This window comes from Globicephala melas, unplaced genomic scaffold, assembly GCF_963455315.2.
Source record: "Globicephala melas unplaced genomic scaffold, mGloMel1.2 SCAFFOLD_800, whole genome shotgun sequence".
Taxonomy (NCBI): Eukaryota; Metazoa; Chordata; class Mammalia; order Artiodactyla; family Delphinidae; genus Globicephala; species Globicephala melas.
In genome coordinates, this window is record NW_027207933.1 from 21,830 (window position 1) to 34,927 (window position 13,098).

The window sequence follows — 13,098 nt, forward strand, 5'->3', positions numbered from 1 at the left end:
CGGCCGGGCTGCGCCTAGGGCCGCGTGGGCGGGCAGGGCCGATGCCCAAGGGACCGCGGGCCCCGGGCCCTGAAGCCTCCGGGGCCACGTCCCTGTGAGCGACGTGCGGGATCTTGGGCGGGGCGCCAAGCGCCGAAGGGTTTGCTGGGTCACGGCCGCCCTGGGCTGGGAGGTGGTCGCCAAACCCTCCGCCGCCGCCCGATACCCGAGACCTCCGTTGCCCCTGCCTGGGCGGGCGAGGGGGCCCTGCCGGGGCGGGCCGGCCGCCAGGCTGGCGTTAAGGCGCCAGCGCCAGCGAAACTGGGCCTCAAGAGGCCGCCCGCGGTCCCCCGCCCCCGTCTACGGCCATACCACCCTGAACGCGCCCGATCTCGTCTGATCTCGGAAGCTAAGCAGGGTCGGGCCTGGTTAGTACTTGGATGGGAGACCGCCTGGGAATACCGGGTGCTGTAGGCTTTTTGCCTCCCAGTCCGCCCGCCTTCTCCTTTACTCGCCCGCGGCGGGGTCGCCGGCTCCGCCCCCGCCGGGCCCCGCTGCAGGCCCCACCTCCTCAGGCCCCTCCCACCACGGCGCGCGCCGGCGGGGTCGCTCCCCGCCGGCCCGGCCGGCCAGGCGGCCAGAAGGCGGCCCTGGAAGGCAGCCGCACCCCAGACGCTCCCGGGGTGGCTGGCCCGGACCCAGACTCCGCCGCGGGCCCAGTTGCCGTCCTTTCGGCCCGCGAGCCCCTCGACCTGCACCTGGCCGCCCCCACCGGCGCCCAACCCCGGCGCCGCCACCTGTGTGCCGGTGTGTCCCTCCACAGCTCCCTCCGACAAAAGCCCCCCCCCACCCCGCCCCTCTGGCGTGTCACCGCGGCCGGGTGCGGGAGCGGGATCGAGGGCAGGGGCCGCTTCCCCGGGCCTGCCGGCCACCAGGGGCGGGGTCCTGAGCTCGGCGGGGGGTGTGGGGGCAAGGGTGGCCTTGCCGGGGCTGAGGGGCCGTGGCGACTCAATGGTGGCTCCCGGTGGCTTCGGGCCAGCTGCTGTCGGGCAGGAGGGCCGGCCCGGGCTGCGGCCGGGCTGCGCCTAGGGCCGCGTGGGCGGGCAGGGCCGATGCCCAAGGGACCGCGGGCCCCGGGCCCTGAAGCCTCCGGGGCCACGTCCCTGTGAGCGACGTGCGGGATCTTGGGCGGGGCGCCAAGCGCCGAAGGGTTTGCTGGGTCACGGCCGCCCTGGGCTGGGAGGTGGTCGCCAAACCCTCCGCCGCCGCCCGATACCCGAGACCTCCGTTGCCCCTGCCTGGGCGGGCGAGGGGGCCCTGCCGGGGCGGGCCGGCCGCCAGGCTGGCGTTAAGGCGCCAGCGCCAGCGAAACTGGGCCTCAAGAGGCCGCCCGCGGCCCCCCGCCCCCGTCTACGGCCATACCACCCTGAACGCGCCCGATCTCGTCTGATCTCGGAAGCTAAGCAGGGTCGGGCCTGGTTAGTACTTGGATGGGAGACCGCCTGGGAATACCGGGTGCTGTAGGCTTTTTGCCTCCCGCTCCGCCCGCCTTCTCCTTTACTCGCCCGCGGCGGGGGCCGCCGGCTCCGCCCCCGCCGGGCCCCGCTGCAGGCCCCACCTCCTCAGGCCCCTCCCACCACGGCGCGCGCCGGCGGGGTCGCTCCCCGCCGGCCCGGCCGGCCAGGCGGCCAGAAGGCGGCCCTGGAAGGCAGGCGCACCCCAGACGCTCCCGGGGTGGCTGGCCCGGACCCAGACTCCGCCGCGGGCCCAGTTGCCGTCCTTTCGGCCCGCGAGCCCCTCGACCTGCACCTGGCCGCCCCCACCGGCGCCCAGCCCCGGCGCCGCCACCTGTGTGCCGGTGTGTCCCTCCACAGCTCCCTCTGACAAAAGCCCCCCCCCACCCCGCCCCTCTGGCGTGTCACCGCGGCCGGGTGCGGGAGCGGGATCGAGGGCAGGGGCCGCTTCCCCGGGCCTGCCGGCCACCAGGGGCGGGGTCCTGAGCTCGGCGGGGGGTGTGGGGGCAAGGGTGGCCTTGCCGGGGCTGAGGGGCCGTGGCGACTCAATGGTGGCTCCCGGTGGCTTCGGGCCAGCTGCTGTCGGGCAGGAGGGCCGGCCCGGGCTGCGGCCGGGCTGCGCCTAGGGCCGCGTGGGCGGGCAGGGCCGATGCCCAAGGGACCGCGGGCCCCGGGCCCTGAAGCCTCCGGGGCCACGTCCCTGTGAGCGACGTGCGGGATCTTGGGCGGGGCGCCAAGCGCCGAAGGGTTTGCTGGGTCACGGCCGCCCTGGGCTGGGAGGTGGTCGCCAAACCCTCCGCCGCCGCCCGATACCCGAGACCTCCGTTGCCCCTGCCTGGGCGGGCGAGGGGGCCCTGCCGGGGCGGGCCGGCCGCCAGGCTGGCGTTAAGGCGCCAGCGCCAGCGAAACTGGGCCTCAAGAGGCCGCCCGCGGCCCCCCGCCCCCGTCTACGGCCATACCACCCTGAACGCGCCCGATCTCGTCTGATCTCGGAAGCTAAGCAGGGTCGGGCCTGGTTAGTACTTGGATGGGAGACCGCCTGGGAATACCGGGTGCTGTAGGCTTTTTGCCTCCCGCTCCGCCCGCCTTCTCCTTTACTCGCCCGCGGCGGGGGCCGCCGGCTCCGCCCCCGCCGGGCCCCGCTGCAGGCCCCACCTCCTCAGGCCCCTCCCACCACGGCGCGCGCCGGCGGGGTCGCTCCCCGCCGGCCCGGCCGGCCAGGCGGCCAGAAGGCGGCCCTGGAAGGCAGGCGCACCCCAGACGCTCCCGGGGTGGCTGGCCCGGACCCAGACTCCGCCGCGGGCCCAGTTGCCGTCCTTTCGGCCCGCGAGCCCCTCGACCTGCACCTGGCCGCCCCCACCGGCGCCCAGCCCCGGCGCCGCCACCTGTGTGCCGGTGTGTCCCTCCACAGCTCCCTCCGACAAAAGCCCCCCCCCACCCCGCCCCTCTGGCGTGTCACCGCGGCCGGGTGCGGGAGCGGGATCGAGGGCAGGGGCCGCTTCCCCGGGCCTGCCGGCCACCAGGGGCGGGGTCCTGAGCTCGGCGGGGGGTGTGGGGGCAAGGGTGGCCTTGCCGGGGCTGAGGGGCCGTGGCGACTCATTGGTGGCTCCCGGTGGCTTCGGGCCAGCTGCTGTCGGGCAGGAGGGCCGGCCCGGGCTGCGGCCGGGCTGCGCCTAGGGCCGCGTGGGCGGGCAGGGCCGATGCCCAAGGGACCGCGGGCCCCGGGCCCTGAAGCCTCTGGGGCCACGTCCCTGTGAGCGACGTGCGGGATCTTGGGCGGGGCGCCAAGCGCCGAAGGGTTTGCTGGGTCACGGCCGCCCTGGGCTGGGAGGTGGTCGCCAAACCCTCCGCCGCCGCCCGATACCCGAGACCTCCGTTGCCCCTGCCTGGGCGGGCGAGGGGGCCCTGCCGGGGCGGGCCGGCCGCCAGGCTGGCGTTAAGGCGCCAGCGCCAGCGAAACTGGGCCTCAAGAGGCCGCCCGCGGCCCCCCGCCCCCGTCTACGGCCATACCACCCTGAACGCGCCCGATCTCGTCTGATCTCGGAAGCTAAGCAGGGTCGGGCCTGGTTAGTACTTGGATGGGAGACCGCCTGGGAATACCGGGTGCTGTAGGCTTTTTGCCTCCCGCTCCGCCCGCCTTCTCCTTTACTCGCCCGCGGCGGGGTCGCCGGCTCCGCCCCCGCCGGGCCCCGCTGCAGGCCCCACCTCCTCAGGCCCCTCCCACCACGGCGCGCGCCGGCGGGGTCGCTCCCCGCCGGCCCGGCCGGCCAGGCGGCCAGAAGGCGGCCCTGGAAGGCAGCCGCACCCCAGACGCTCCCGGGGTGGCTGGCCCGGACCCAGACTCCGCCGCGGGCCCAGTTGCCGTCCTTTCGGCCCGCGAGCCCCTCGACCTGCACCTGGCCGCCCCCACCGGCGCCCAACCCCGGCGCCGCCACCTGTGTGCCGGTGTGTCCCTCCACAGCTCCCTCCGACAAAAGCCCCCCCCCACCCCGCCCCTCTGGCGTGTCACCGCGGCCGGGTGCGGGAGCGGGATCGAGGGCAGGGGCCGCTTCCCCGGGCCTGCCGGCCACCAGGGGCGGGGTCCTGAGCTCGGCGGGGGGTGTGGGGGCAAGGGTGGCCTTGCCGGGGCTGAGGGGCCGTGGCGACTCAATGGTGGCTCCCGGTGGCTTCGGGCCAGCTGCTGTCGGGCAGGAGGGCCGGCCCGGGCTGCGGCCGGGCTGCGCCTAGGGCCGCGTGGGCGGGCAGGGCCGATGCCCAAGGGACCGCGGGCCCCGGGCCCTGAAGCCTCCGGGGCCACGTCCCTGTGAGCGACGTGCGGGATCTTGGGCGGGGCGCCAAGCGCCGAAGGGTTTGCTGGGTCACGGCCGCCCTGGGCTGGGAGGTGGTCGCCAAACCCTCCGCCGCCGCCCGATACCCGAGACCTCCGTTGCCCCTGCCTGGGCGGGCGAGGGGGCCCTGCCGGGGCGGGCCGGCCGCCAGGCTGGCGTTAAGGCGCCAGCGCCAGCGAAACTGGGCCTCAAGAGGCCGCCCGCGGCCCCCCGCCCCCGTCTACGGCCATACCACCCTGAACGCGCCCGATCTCGTCTGATCTCGGAAGCTAAGCAGGGTCGGGCCTGGTTAGTACTTGGATGGGAGACCGCCTGGGAATACCGGGTGCTGTAGGCTTTTTGCCTCCCGCTCCGCCCGCCTTCTCCTTTACTCGCCCGCGGCGGGGGCCGCCGGCTCCGCCCCCGCCGGGCCCCGCTGCAGGCCCCACCTCCTCAGGCCCCTCCCACCACGGCGCGCGCCGGCGGGGTCGCTCCCCGCCGGCCCGGCCGGCCAGGCGGCCAGAAGGCGGCCCTGGAAGGCAGCCGCACCCCAGACGCTCCCGGGGTGGCTGGCCCGGACCCAGACTCCGCCGCGGGCCCAGTTGCCGTCCTTTCGGCCCGCGAGCCCCTCGACCTGCACCTGGCCGCCCCCACCGGCGCCCAACCCCGGCGCCGCCACCTGTGTGCCGGTGTGTCCCTCCACAGCTCCCTCCGACAAAAGCCCCCCCCCACCCCGCCCCTCTGGCGTGTCACCGCGGCCGGGTGCGGGAGCGGGATCGAGGGCAGGGGCCGCTTCCCCGGGCCTGCCGGCCACCAGGGGCGGGGTCCTGAGCTCGGCGGGGGGTGTGGGGGCAAGGGTGGCCTTGCCGGGGCTGAGGGGCCGTGGCGACTCAATGGTGGCTCCCGGTGGCTTCGGGCCAGCTGCTGTCGGGCAGGAGGGCCGGCCCGGGCTGCGGCCGGGCTGCGCCTAGGGCCGCGTGGGCGGGCAGGGCCGATGCCCAAGGGACCGCGGGCCCCGGGCCCTGAAGCCTCCGGGGCCACGTCCCTGTGAGCGACGTGCGGGATCTTGGGCGGGGCGCCAAGCGCCGAAGGGTTTGCTGGGTCACGGCCGCCCTGGGCTGGGAGGTGGTCGCCAAACCCTCCGCCGCCGCCCGATACCCGAGACCTCCGTTGCCCCTGCCTGGGCGGGCGAGGGGGCCCTGCCGGGGCGGGCCGGCCGCCAGGCTGGCGTTAAGGCGCCAGCGCCAGCGAAACTGGGCCTCAAGAGGCCGCCCGCGGCCCCCCGCCCCCGTCTACGGCCATACCACCCTGAACGCGCCCGATCTCGTCTGATCTCGGAAGCTAAGCAGGGTCGGGCCTGGTTAGTACTTGGATGGGAGACCGCCTGGGAATACCGGGTGCTGTAGGCTTTTTGCCTCCCGCTCCGCCCGCCTTCTCCTTTACTCGCCCGCGGCGGGGGCCGCCGGCTCCGCCCCCGCCGGGCCCCGCTGCAGGCCCCACCTCCTCAGGCCCCTCCCACCACGGCGCGCGCCGGCGGGGTCGCTCCCCGCCGGCCCGGCCGGCCAGGCGGCCAGAAGGCGGCCCTGGAAGGCAGGCGCACCCCAGACGCTCCCGGGGTGGCTGGCCCGGACCCAGACTCCGCCGCGGGCCCAGTTGCCGTCCTTTCGGCCCGCGAGCCCCTCGACCTGCACCTGGCCGCCCCCACCGGCGCCCAGCCCCGGCGCCGCCACCTGTGTGCCGGTGTGTCCCTCCACAGCTCCCTCTGACAAAAGCCCCCCCCCACCCCGCCCCTCTGGCGTGTCACCGCGGCCGGGTGCGGGAGCGGGATCGAGGGCAGGGGCCGCTTCCCCGGGCCTGCCGGCCACCAGGGGCGGGGTCCTGAGCTCGGCGGGGGGTGTGGGGGCAAGGGTGGCCTTGCCGGGGCTGAGGGGCCGTGGCGACTCAATGGTGGCTCCCGGTGGCTTCGGGCCAGCTGCTGTCGGGCAGGAGGGCCGGCCCGGGCTGCGGCCGGGCTGCGCCTAGGGCCGCGTGGGCGGGCAGGGCCGATGCCCAAGGGACCGCGGGCCCCGGGCCCTGAAGCCTCCGGGGCCACGTCCCTGTGAGCGACGTGCGGGATCTTGGGCGGGGCGCCAAGCGCCGAAGGGTTTGCTGGGTCACGGCCGCCCTGGGCTGGGAGGTGGTCGCCAAACCCTCCGCCGCCGCCCGATACCCGAGACCTCCGTTGCCCCTGCCTGGGCGGGCGAGGGGGCCCTGCCGGGGCGGGCCGGCCGCCAGGCTGGCGTTAAGGCGCCAGCGCCAGCGAAACTGGGCCTCAAGAGGCCGCCCGCGGCCCCCCGCCCCCGTCTACGGCCATACCACCCTGAACGCGCCCGATCTCGTCTGATCTCGGAAGCTAAGCAGGGTCGGGCCTGGTTAGTACTTGGATGGGAGACCGCCTGGGAATACCGGGTGCTGTAGGCTTTTTGCCTCCCGCTCCGCCCGCCTTCTCCTTTACTCGCCCGCGGCGGGGGCCGCCGGCTCCGCCCCCGCCGGGCCCCGCTGCAGGCCCCACCTCCTCAGGCCCCTCCCACCACGGCGCGCGCCGGCGGGGTCGCTCCCCGCCGGCCCGGCCGGCCAGGCGGCCAGAAGGCGGCCCTGGAAGGCAGGCGCACCCCAGACGCTCCCGGGGTGGCTGGCCCGGACCCAGACTCCGCCGCGGGCCCAGTTGCCGTCCTTTCGGCCCGCGAGCCCCTCGACCTGCACCTGGCCGCCCCCACCGGCGCCCAGCCCCGGCGCCGCCACCTGTGTGCCGGTGTGTCCCTCCACAGCTCCCTCCGACAAAAGCCCCCCCCCACCCCGCCCCTCTGGCGTGTCACCGCGGCCGGGTGCGGGAGCGGGATCGAGGGCAGGGGCCGCTTCCCCGGGCCTGCCGGCCACCAGGGGCGGGGTCCTGAGCTCGGCGGGGGGTGTGGGGGCAAGGGTGGCCTTGCCGGGGCTGAGGGGCCGTGGCGACTCATTGGTGGCTCCCGGTGGCTTCGGGCCAGCTGCTGTCGGGCAGGAGGGCCGGCCCGGGCTGCGGCCGGGCTGCGCCTAGGGCCGCGTGGGCGGGCAGGGCCGATGCCCAAGGGACCGCGGGCCCCGGGCCCTGAAGCCTCCGGGGCCACGTCCCTGTGAGCGACGTGCGGGATCTTGGGCGGGGCGCCAAGCGCCGAAGGGTTTGCTGGGTCACGGCCGCCCTGGGCTGGGAGGTGGTCGCCAAACCCTCCGCCGCCGCCCGATACCCGAGACCTCCGTTGCCCCTGCCTGGGCGGGCGAGGGGGCCCTGCCGGGGCGGGCCGGCCGCCAGGCTGGCGTTAAGGCGCCAGCGCCAGCGAAACTGGGCCTCAAGAGGCCGCCCGCGGCCCCCCGCCCCCGTCTACGGCCATACCACCCTGAACGCGCCCGATCTCGTCTGATCTCGGAAGCTAAGCAGGGTCGGGCCTGGTTAGTACTTGGATGGGAGACCGCCTGGGAATACCGGGTGCTGTAGGCTTTTTGCCTCCCGCTCCGCCCGCCTTCTCCTTTACTCGCCCGCGGCGGGGTCGCCGGCTCCGCCCCCGCCGGGCCCCGCTGCAGGCCCCACCTCCTCAGGCCCCTCCCACCACGGCGCGCGCCGGCGGGGTCGCTCCCCGCCGGCCCGGCCGGCCAGGCGGCCAGAAGGCGGCCCTGGAAGGCAGGCGCACCCCAGACGCTCCCGGGGTGGCTGGCCCGGACCCAGACTCCGCCGCGGGCCCAGTTGCCGTCCTTTCGGCCCGCGAGCCCCTCGACCTGCACCTGGCCGCCCCCACCGGCGCCCAGCCCCGGCGCCGCCACCTGTGTGCCGGTGTGTCCCTCCACAGCTCCCTCCGACAAAAGCCCCCCCCCACCCCGCCCCTCTGGCGTGTCACCGCGGCCGGGTGCGGGAGCGGGATCGAGGGCAGGGGCCGCTTCCCCGGGCCTGCCGGCCACCAGGGGCGGGGTCCTGAGCTCGGCGGGGGGTGTGGGGGCAAGGGTGGCCTTGCCGGGGCTGAGGGGCCGTGGCGACTCAATGGTGGCTCCCGGTGGCTTCGGGCCAGCTGCTGTCGGGCAGGAGGGCCGGCCCGGGCTGCGGCCGGGCTGCGCCTAGGGCCGCGTGGGCGGGCAGGGCCGATGCCCAAGGGACCGCGGGCCCCGGGCCCTGAAGCCTCCGGGGCCACGTCCCTGTGAGCGACGTGCGGGATCTTGGGCGGGGCGCCAAGCGCCGAAGGGTTTGCTGGGTCACGGCCGCCCTGGGCTGGGAGGTGGTCGCCAAACCCTCCGCCGCCGCCCGATACCCGAGACCTCCGTTGCCCCTGCCTGGGCGGGCGAGGGGGCCCTGCCGGGGCGGGCCGGCCGCCAGGCTGGCGTTAAGGCGCCAGCGCCAGCGAAACTGGGCCTCAAGAGGCCGCCCGCGGCCCCCCGCCCCCGTCTACGGCCATACCACCCTGAACGCGCCCGATCTCGTCTGATCTCGGAAGCTAAGCAGGGTCGGGCCTGGTTAGTACTTGGATGGGAGACCGCCTGGGAATACCGGGTGCTGTAGGCTTTTTGCCTCCCGCTCCGCCCGCCTTCTCCTTTACTCGCCCGCGGCGGGGGCCGCCGGCTCCGCCCCCGCCGGGCCCCGCTGCAGGCCCCACCTCCTCAGGCCCCTCCCACCACGGCGCGCGCCGGCGGGGTCGCTCCCCGCCGGCCCGGCCGGCCAGGCGGCCAGAAGGCGGCCCTGGAAGGCAGCCGCACCCCAGACGCTCCCGGGGTGGCTGGCCCGGACCCAGACTCCGCCGCGGGCCCAGTTGCCGTCCTTTCGGCCCGCGAGCCCCTCGACCTGCACCTGGCCGCCCCCACCGGCGCCCAACCCCGGCGCCGCCACCTGTGTGCCGGTGTGTCCCTCCACAGCTCCCTCCGACAAAAGCCCCCCCCCACCCCGCCCCTCTGGCGTGTCACCGCGGCCGGGTGCGGGAGCGGGATCGAGGGCAGGGGCCGCTTCCCCGGGCCTGCCGGCCACCAGGGGCGGGGTCCTGAGCTCGGCGGGGGGTGTGGGGGCAAGGGTGGCCTTGCCGGGGCTGAGGGGCCGTGGCGACTCAATGGTGGCTCCCGGTGGCTTCGGGCCAGCTGCTGTCGGGCAGGAGGGCCGGCCCGGGCTGCGGCCGGGCTGCGCCTAGGGCCGCGTGGGCGGGCAGGGCCGATGCCCAAGGGACCGCGGGCCCCGGGCCCTGAAGCCTCCGGGGCCACGTCCCTGTGAGCGACGTGCGGGATCTTGGGCGGGGCGCCAAGCGCCGAAGGGTTTGCTGGGTCACGGCCGCCCTGGGCTGGGAGGTGGTCGCCAAACCCTCCGCCGCCGCCCGATACCCGAGACCTCCGTTGCCCCTGCCTGGGCGGGCGAGGGGGCCCTGCCGGGGCGGGCCGGCCGCCAGGCTGGCGTTAAGGCGCCAGCGCCAGCGAAACTGGGCCTCAAGAGGCCGCCCGCGGCCCCCCGCCCCCGTCTACGGCCATACCACCCTGAACGCGCCCGATCTCGTCTGATCTCGGAAGCTAAGCAGGGTCGGGCCTGGTTAGTACTTGGATGGGAGACCGCCTGGGAATACCGGGTGCTGTAGGCTTTTTGCCTCCCGCTCCGCCCGCCTTCTCCTTTACTCGCCCGCGGCGGGGGCCGCCGGCTCCGCCCCCGCCGGGCCCCGCTGCAGGCCCCACCTCCTCAGGCCCCTCCCACCACGGCGCGCGCCGGCGGGGTCGCTCCCCGCCGGCCCGGCCGGCCAGGCGGCCAGAAGGCGGCCCTGGAAGGCAGGCGCACCCCAGACGCTCCCGGGGTGGCTGGCCCGGACCCAGACTCCGCCGCGGGCCCAGTTGCCGTCCTTTCGGCCCGCGAGCCCCTCGACCTGCACCTGGCCGCCCCCACCGGCGCCCAGCCCCGGCGCCGCCACCTGTGTGCCGGTGTGTCCCTCCACAGCTCCCTCTGACAAAAGCCCCCCCCCACCCCGCCCCTCTGGCGTGTCACCGCGGCCGGGTGCGGGAGCGGGATCGAGGGCAGGGGCCGCTTCCCCGGGCCTGCCGGCCACCAGGGGCGGGGTCCTGAGCTCGGCGGGGGGTGTGGGGGCAAGGGTGGCCTTGCCGGGGCTGAGGGGCCGTGGCGACTCAATGGTGGCTCCCGGTGGCTTCGGGCCAGCTGCTGTCGGGCAGGAGGGCCGGCCCGGGCTGCGGCCGGGCTGCGCCTAGGGCCGCGTGGGCGGGCAGGGCCGATGCCCAAGGGACCGCGGGCCCCGGGCCCTGAAGCCTCCGGGGCCACGTCCCTGTGAGCGACGTGCGGGATCTTGGGCGGGGCGCCAAGCGCCGAAGGGTTTGCTGGGTCACGGCCGCCCTGGGCTGGGAGGTGGTCGCCAAACCCTCCGCCGCCGCCCGATACCCGAGACCTCCGTTGCCCCTGCCTGGGCGGGCGAGGGGGCCCTGCCGGGGCGGGCCGGCCGCCAGGCTGGCGTTAAGGCGCCAGCGCCAGCGAAACTGGGCCTCAAGAGGCCGCCCGCGGCCCCCCGCCCCCGTCTACGGCCATACCACCCTGAACGCGCCCGATCTCGTCTGATCTCGGAAGCTAAGCAGGGTCGGGCCTGGTTAGTACTTGGATGGGAGACCGCCTGGGAATACCGGGTGCTGTAGGCTTTTTGCCTCCCGCTCCGCCCGCCTTCTCCTTTACTCGCCCGCGGCGGGGGCCGCCGGCTCCGCCCCCGCCGGGCCCCGCTGCAGGCCCCACCTCCTCAGGCCCCTCCCACCACGGCGCGCGCCGGCGGGGTCGCTCCCCGCCGGCCCGGCCGGCCAGGCGGCCAGAAGGCGGCCCTGGAAGGCAGGCGCACCCCAGACGCTCCCGGGGTGGCTGGCCCGGACCCAGACTCCGCCGCGGGCCCAGTTGCCGTCCTTTCGGCCCGCGAGCCCCTCGACCTGCACCTGGCCGCCCCCACCGGCGCCCAGCCCCGGCGCCGCCACCTGTGTGCCGGTGTGTCCCTCCACAGCTCCCTCCGACAAAAGCCCCCCCCCACCCCGCCCCTCTGGCGTGTCACCGCGGCCGGGTGCGGGAGCGGGATCGAGGGCAGGGGCCGCTTCCCCGGGCCTGCCGGCCACCAGGGGCGGGGTCCTGAGCTCGGCGGGGGGTGTGGGGGCAAGGGTGGCCTTGCCGGGGCTGAGGGGCCGTGGCGACTCATTGGTGGCTCCCGGTGGCTTCGGGCCAGCTGCTGTCGGGCAGGAGGGCCGGCCCGGGCTGCGGCCGGGCTGCGCCTAGGGCCGCGTGGGCGGGCAGGGCCGATGCCCAAGGGACCGCGGGCCCCGGGCCCTGAAGCCTCCGGGGCCACGTCCCTGTGAGCGACGTGCGGGATCTTGGGCGGGGCGCCAAGCGCCGAAGGGTTTGCTGGGTCACGGCCGCCCTGGGCTGGGAGGTGGTCGCCAAACCCTCCGCCGCCGCCCGATACCCGAGACCTCCGTTGCCCCTGCCTGGGCGGGCGAGGGGGCCCTGCCGGGGCGGGCCGGCCGCCAGGCTGGCGTTAAGGCGCCAGCGCCAGCGAAACTGGGCCTCAAGAGGCCGCCCGCGGCCCCCCGCCCCCGTCTACGGCCATACCACCCTGAACGCGCCCGATCTCGTCTGATCTCGGAAGCTAAGCAGGGTCGGGCCTGGTTAGTACTTGGATGGGAGACCGCCTGGGAATACCGGGTGCTGTAGGCTTTTTGCCTCCCGCTCCGCCCGCCTTCTCCTTTACTCGCCCGCGGCGGGGTCGCCGGCTCCGCCCCCGCCGGGCCCCGCTGCAGGCCCCACCTCCTCAGGCCCCTCCCACCACGGCGCGCGCCGGCGGGGTCGCTCCCCGCCGGCCCGGCCGGCCAGGCGGCCAGAAGGCGGCCCTGGAAGGCAGCCGCACCCCAGACGCTCCCGGGGTGGCTGGCCCGGACCCAGACTCCGCCGCGGGCCCAGTTGCCGTCCTTTCGGCCCGCGAGCCCCTCGACCTGCACCTGGCCGCCCCCACCGGCGCCCAGCCCCGGCGCCGCCACCTGTGTGCCGGTGTGTCCCTCCACAGCTCCCTCCGACAAAAGCCCCCCCCCACCCCGCCCCTCTGGCGTGTCACCGCGGCCGGGTGCGGGAGCGGGATCGAGGGCAGGGGCCGCTTCCCCGGGCCTGCCGGCCACCAGGGGCGGGGTCCTGAGCTCGGCGGGGGGTGTGGGGGCAAGGGTGGCCTTGCCGGGGCTGAGGGGCCGTGGCGACTCAATGGTGGCTCCCGGTGGCTTCGGGCCAGCTGCTGTCGGGCAGGAGGGCCGGCCCGGGCTGCGGCCGGGCTGCGCCTAGGGCCGCGTGGGCGGGCAGGGCCGATGCCCAAGGGACCGCGGGCCCCGGGCCCTGAAGCCTCCGGGGCCACGTCCCTGTGAGCGACGTGCGGGATCTTGGGCGGGGCGCCAAGCGCCGAAGGGTTTGCTGGGTCACGGCCGCCCTGGGCTGGGAGGTGGTCGCCAAACCCTCCGCCGCCGCCCGATACCCGAGACCTCCGTTGCCCCTGCCTGGGCGGGCGAGGGGGCCCTGCCGGGGCGGGCCGGCCGCCAGGCTGGCGTTAAGGCGCCAGCGCCAGCGAAACTGGGCCTCAAGAGGCCGCCCGCGGCCCCCCGCCCCCGTCTACGGCCATACCACCCTGAACGCGCCCGATCTCGTCTGATCTCGGAAGCTAAGCAGGGTCGGGCCTGGTTAGTACTTGGATGGGAGACCGCCTGGGAATACCGGGTGCTGTAGGCTTTTTGCCTCCCGCTCCGCCCGCCTTCTCCTTTAC

At 76.6% G+C, this 13,098-nt stretch overlaps 13 non-coding genes across 13 annotated transcripts; all 13 read left to right on the plus strand.

The window, feature by feature from the left end:
* The first annotated feature begins 337 nt into the window (after positions 1-337).
* Positions 338-456, plus strand: LOC132595242 (5S ribosomal RNA). The gene has a single exon (XR_009561397.1). It is a non-coding gene; the product is annotated as a 5S ribosomal RNA (ribosomal RNA).
* A 931-nt stretch (positions 457-1,387) lies between these two features.
* On the plus strand, positions 1,388-1,506 carry LOC132595243 (5S ribosomal RNA). Its single transcript, XR_009561398.1, has one exon. It is a non-coding gene; the product is annotated as a 5S ribosomal RNA (ribosomal RNA).
* Positions 1,507-2,438: 932 nt separating this feature from the next.
* On the plus strand, positions 2,439-2,557 carry LOC132595244 (5S ribosomal RNA). Its single transcript, XR_009561399.1, has one exon. It is a non-coding gene; the product is annotated as a 5S ribosomal RNA (ribosomal RNA).
* A 932-nt stretch (positions 2,558-3,489) lies between these two features.
* Positions 3,490-3,608, plus strand: LOC132595245 (5S ribosomal RNA). Its single transcript, XR_009561400.1, has one exon. It is a non-coding gene; the product is annotated as a 5S ribosomal RNA (ribosomal RNA).
* A 931-nt stretch (positions 3,609-4,539) lies between these two features.
* LOC132595247 (5S ribosomal RNA) lies at positions 4,540-4,658 on the plus strand. Its single transcript, XR_009561402.1, has one exon. It is a non-coding gene; the product is annotated as a 5S ribosomal RNA (ribosomal RNA).
* A 932-nt stretch (positions 4,659-5,590) lies between these two features.
* Positions 5,591-5,709, plus strand: LOC132595248 (5S ribosomal RNA). The gene has a single exon (XR_009561403.1). It is a non-coding gene; the product is annotated as a 5S ribosomal RNA (ribosomal RNA).
* A 932-nt stretch (positions 5,710-6,641) lies between these two features.
* LOC132595249 (5S ribosomal RNA) lies at positions 6,642-6,760 on the plus strand. The gene has a single exon (XR_009561404.1). It is a non-coding gene; the product is annotated as a 5S ribosomal RNA (ribosomal RNA).
* A 932-nt stretch (positions 6,761-7,692) lies between these two features.
* LOC132595250 (5S ribosomal RNA) lies at positions 7,693-7,811 on the plus strand. Its single transcript, XR_009561405.1, has one exon. It is a non-coding gene; the product is annotated as a 5S ribosomal RNA (ribosomal RNA).
* A 931-nt stretch (positions 7,812-8,742) lies between these two features.
* On the plus strand, positions 8,743-8,861 carry LOC132595251 (5S ribosomal RNA). Its single transcript, XR_009561406.1, has one exon. It is a non-coding gene; the product is annotated as a 5S ribosomal RNA (ribosomal RNA).
* Positions 8,862-9,793: 932 nt separating this feature from the next.
* On the plus strand, positions 9,794-9,912 carry LOC132595252 (5S ribosomal RNA). Its single transcript, XR_009561407.1, has one exon. It is a non-coding gene; the product is annotated as a 5S ribosomal RNA (ribosomal RNA).
* A 932-nt stretch (positions 9,913-10,844) lies between these two features.
* Positions 10,845-10,963, plus strand: LOC132595253 (5S ribosomal RNA). The gene has a single exon (XR_009561408.1). It is a non-coding gene; the product is annotated as a 5S ribosomal RNA (ribosomal RNA).
* Positions 10,964-11,895: 932 nt separating this feature from the next.
* On the plus strand, positions 11,896-12,014 carry LOC132595254 (5S ribosomal RNA). Its single transcript, XR_009561409.1, has one exon. It is a non-coding gene; the product is annotated as a 5S ribosomal RNA (ribosomal RNA).
* A 931-nt stretch (positions 12,015-12,945) lies between these two features.
* Positions 12,946-13,064, plus strand: LOC132595255 (5S ribosomal RNA). The gene has a single exon (XR_009561410.1). It is a non-coding gene; the product is annotated as a 5S ribosomal RNA (ribosomal RNA).
* Positions 13,065-13,098: the final 34 nt, after the last annotated feature.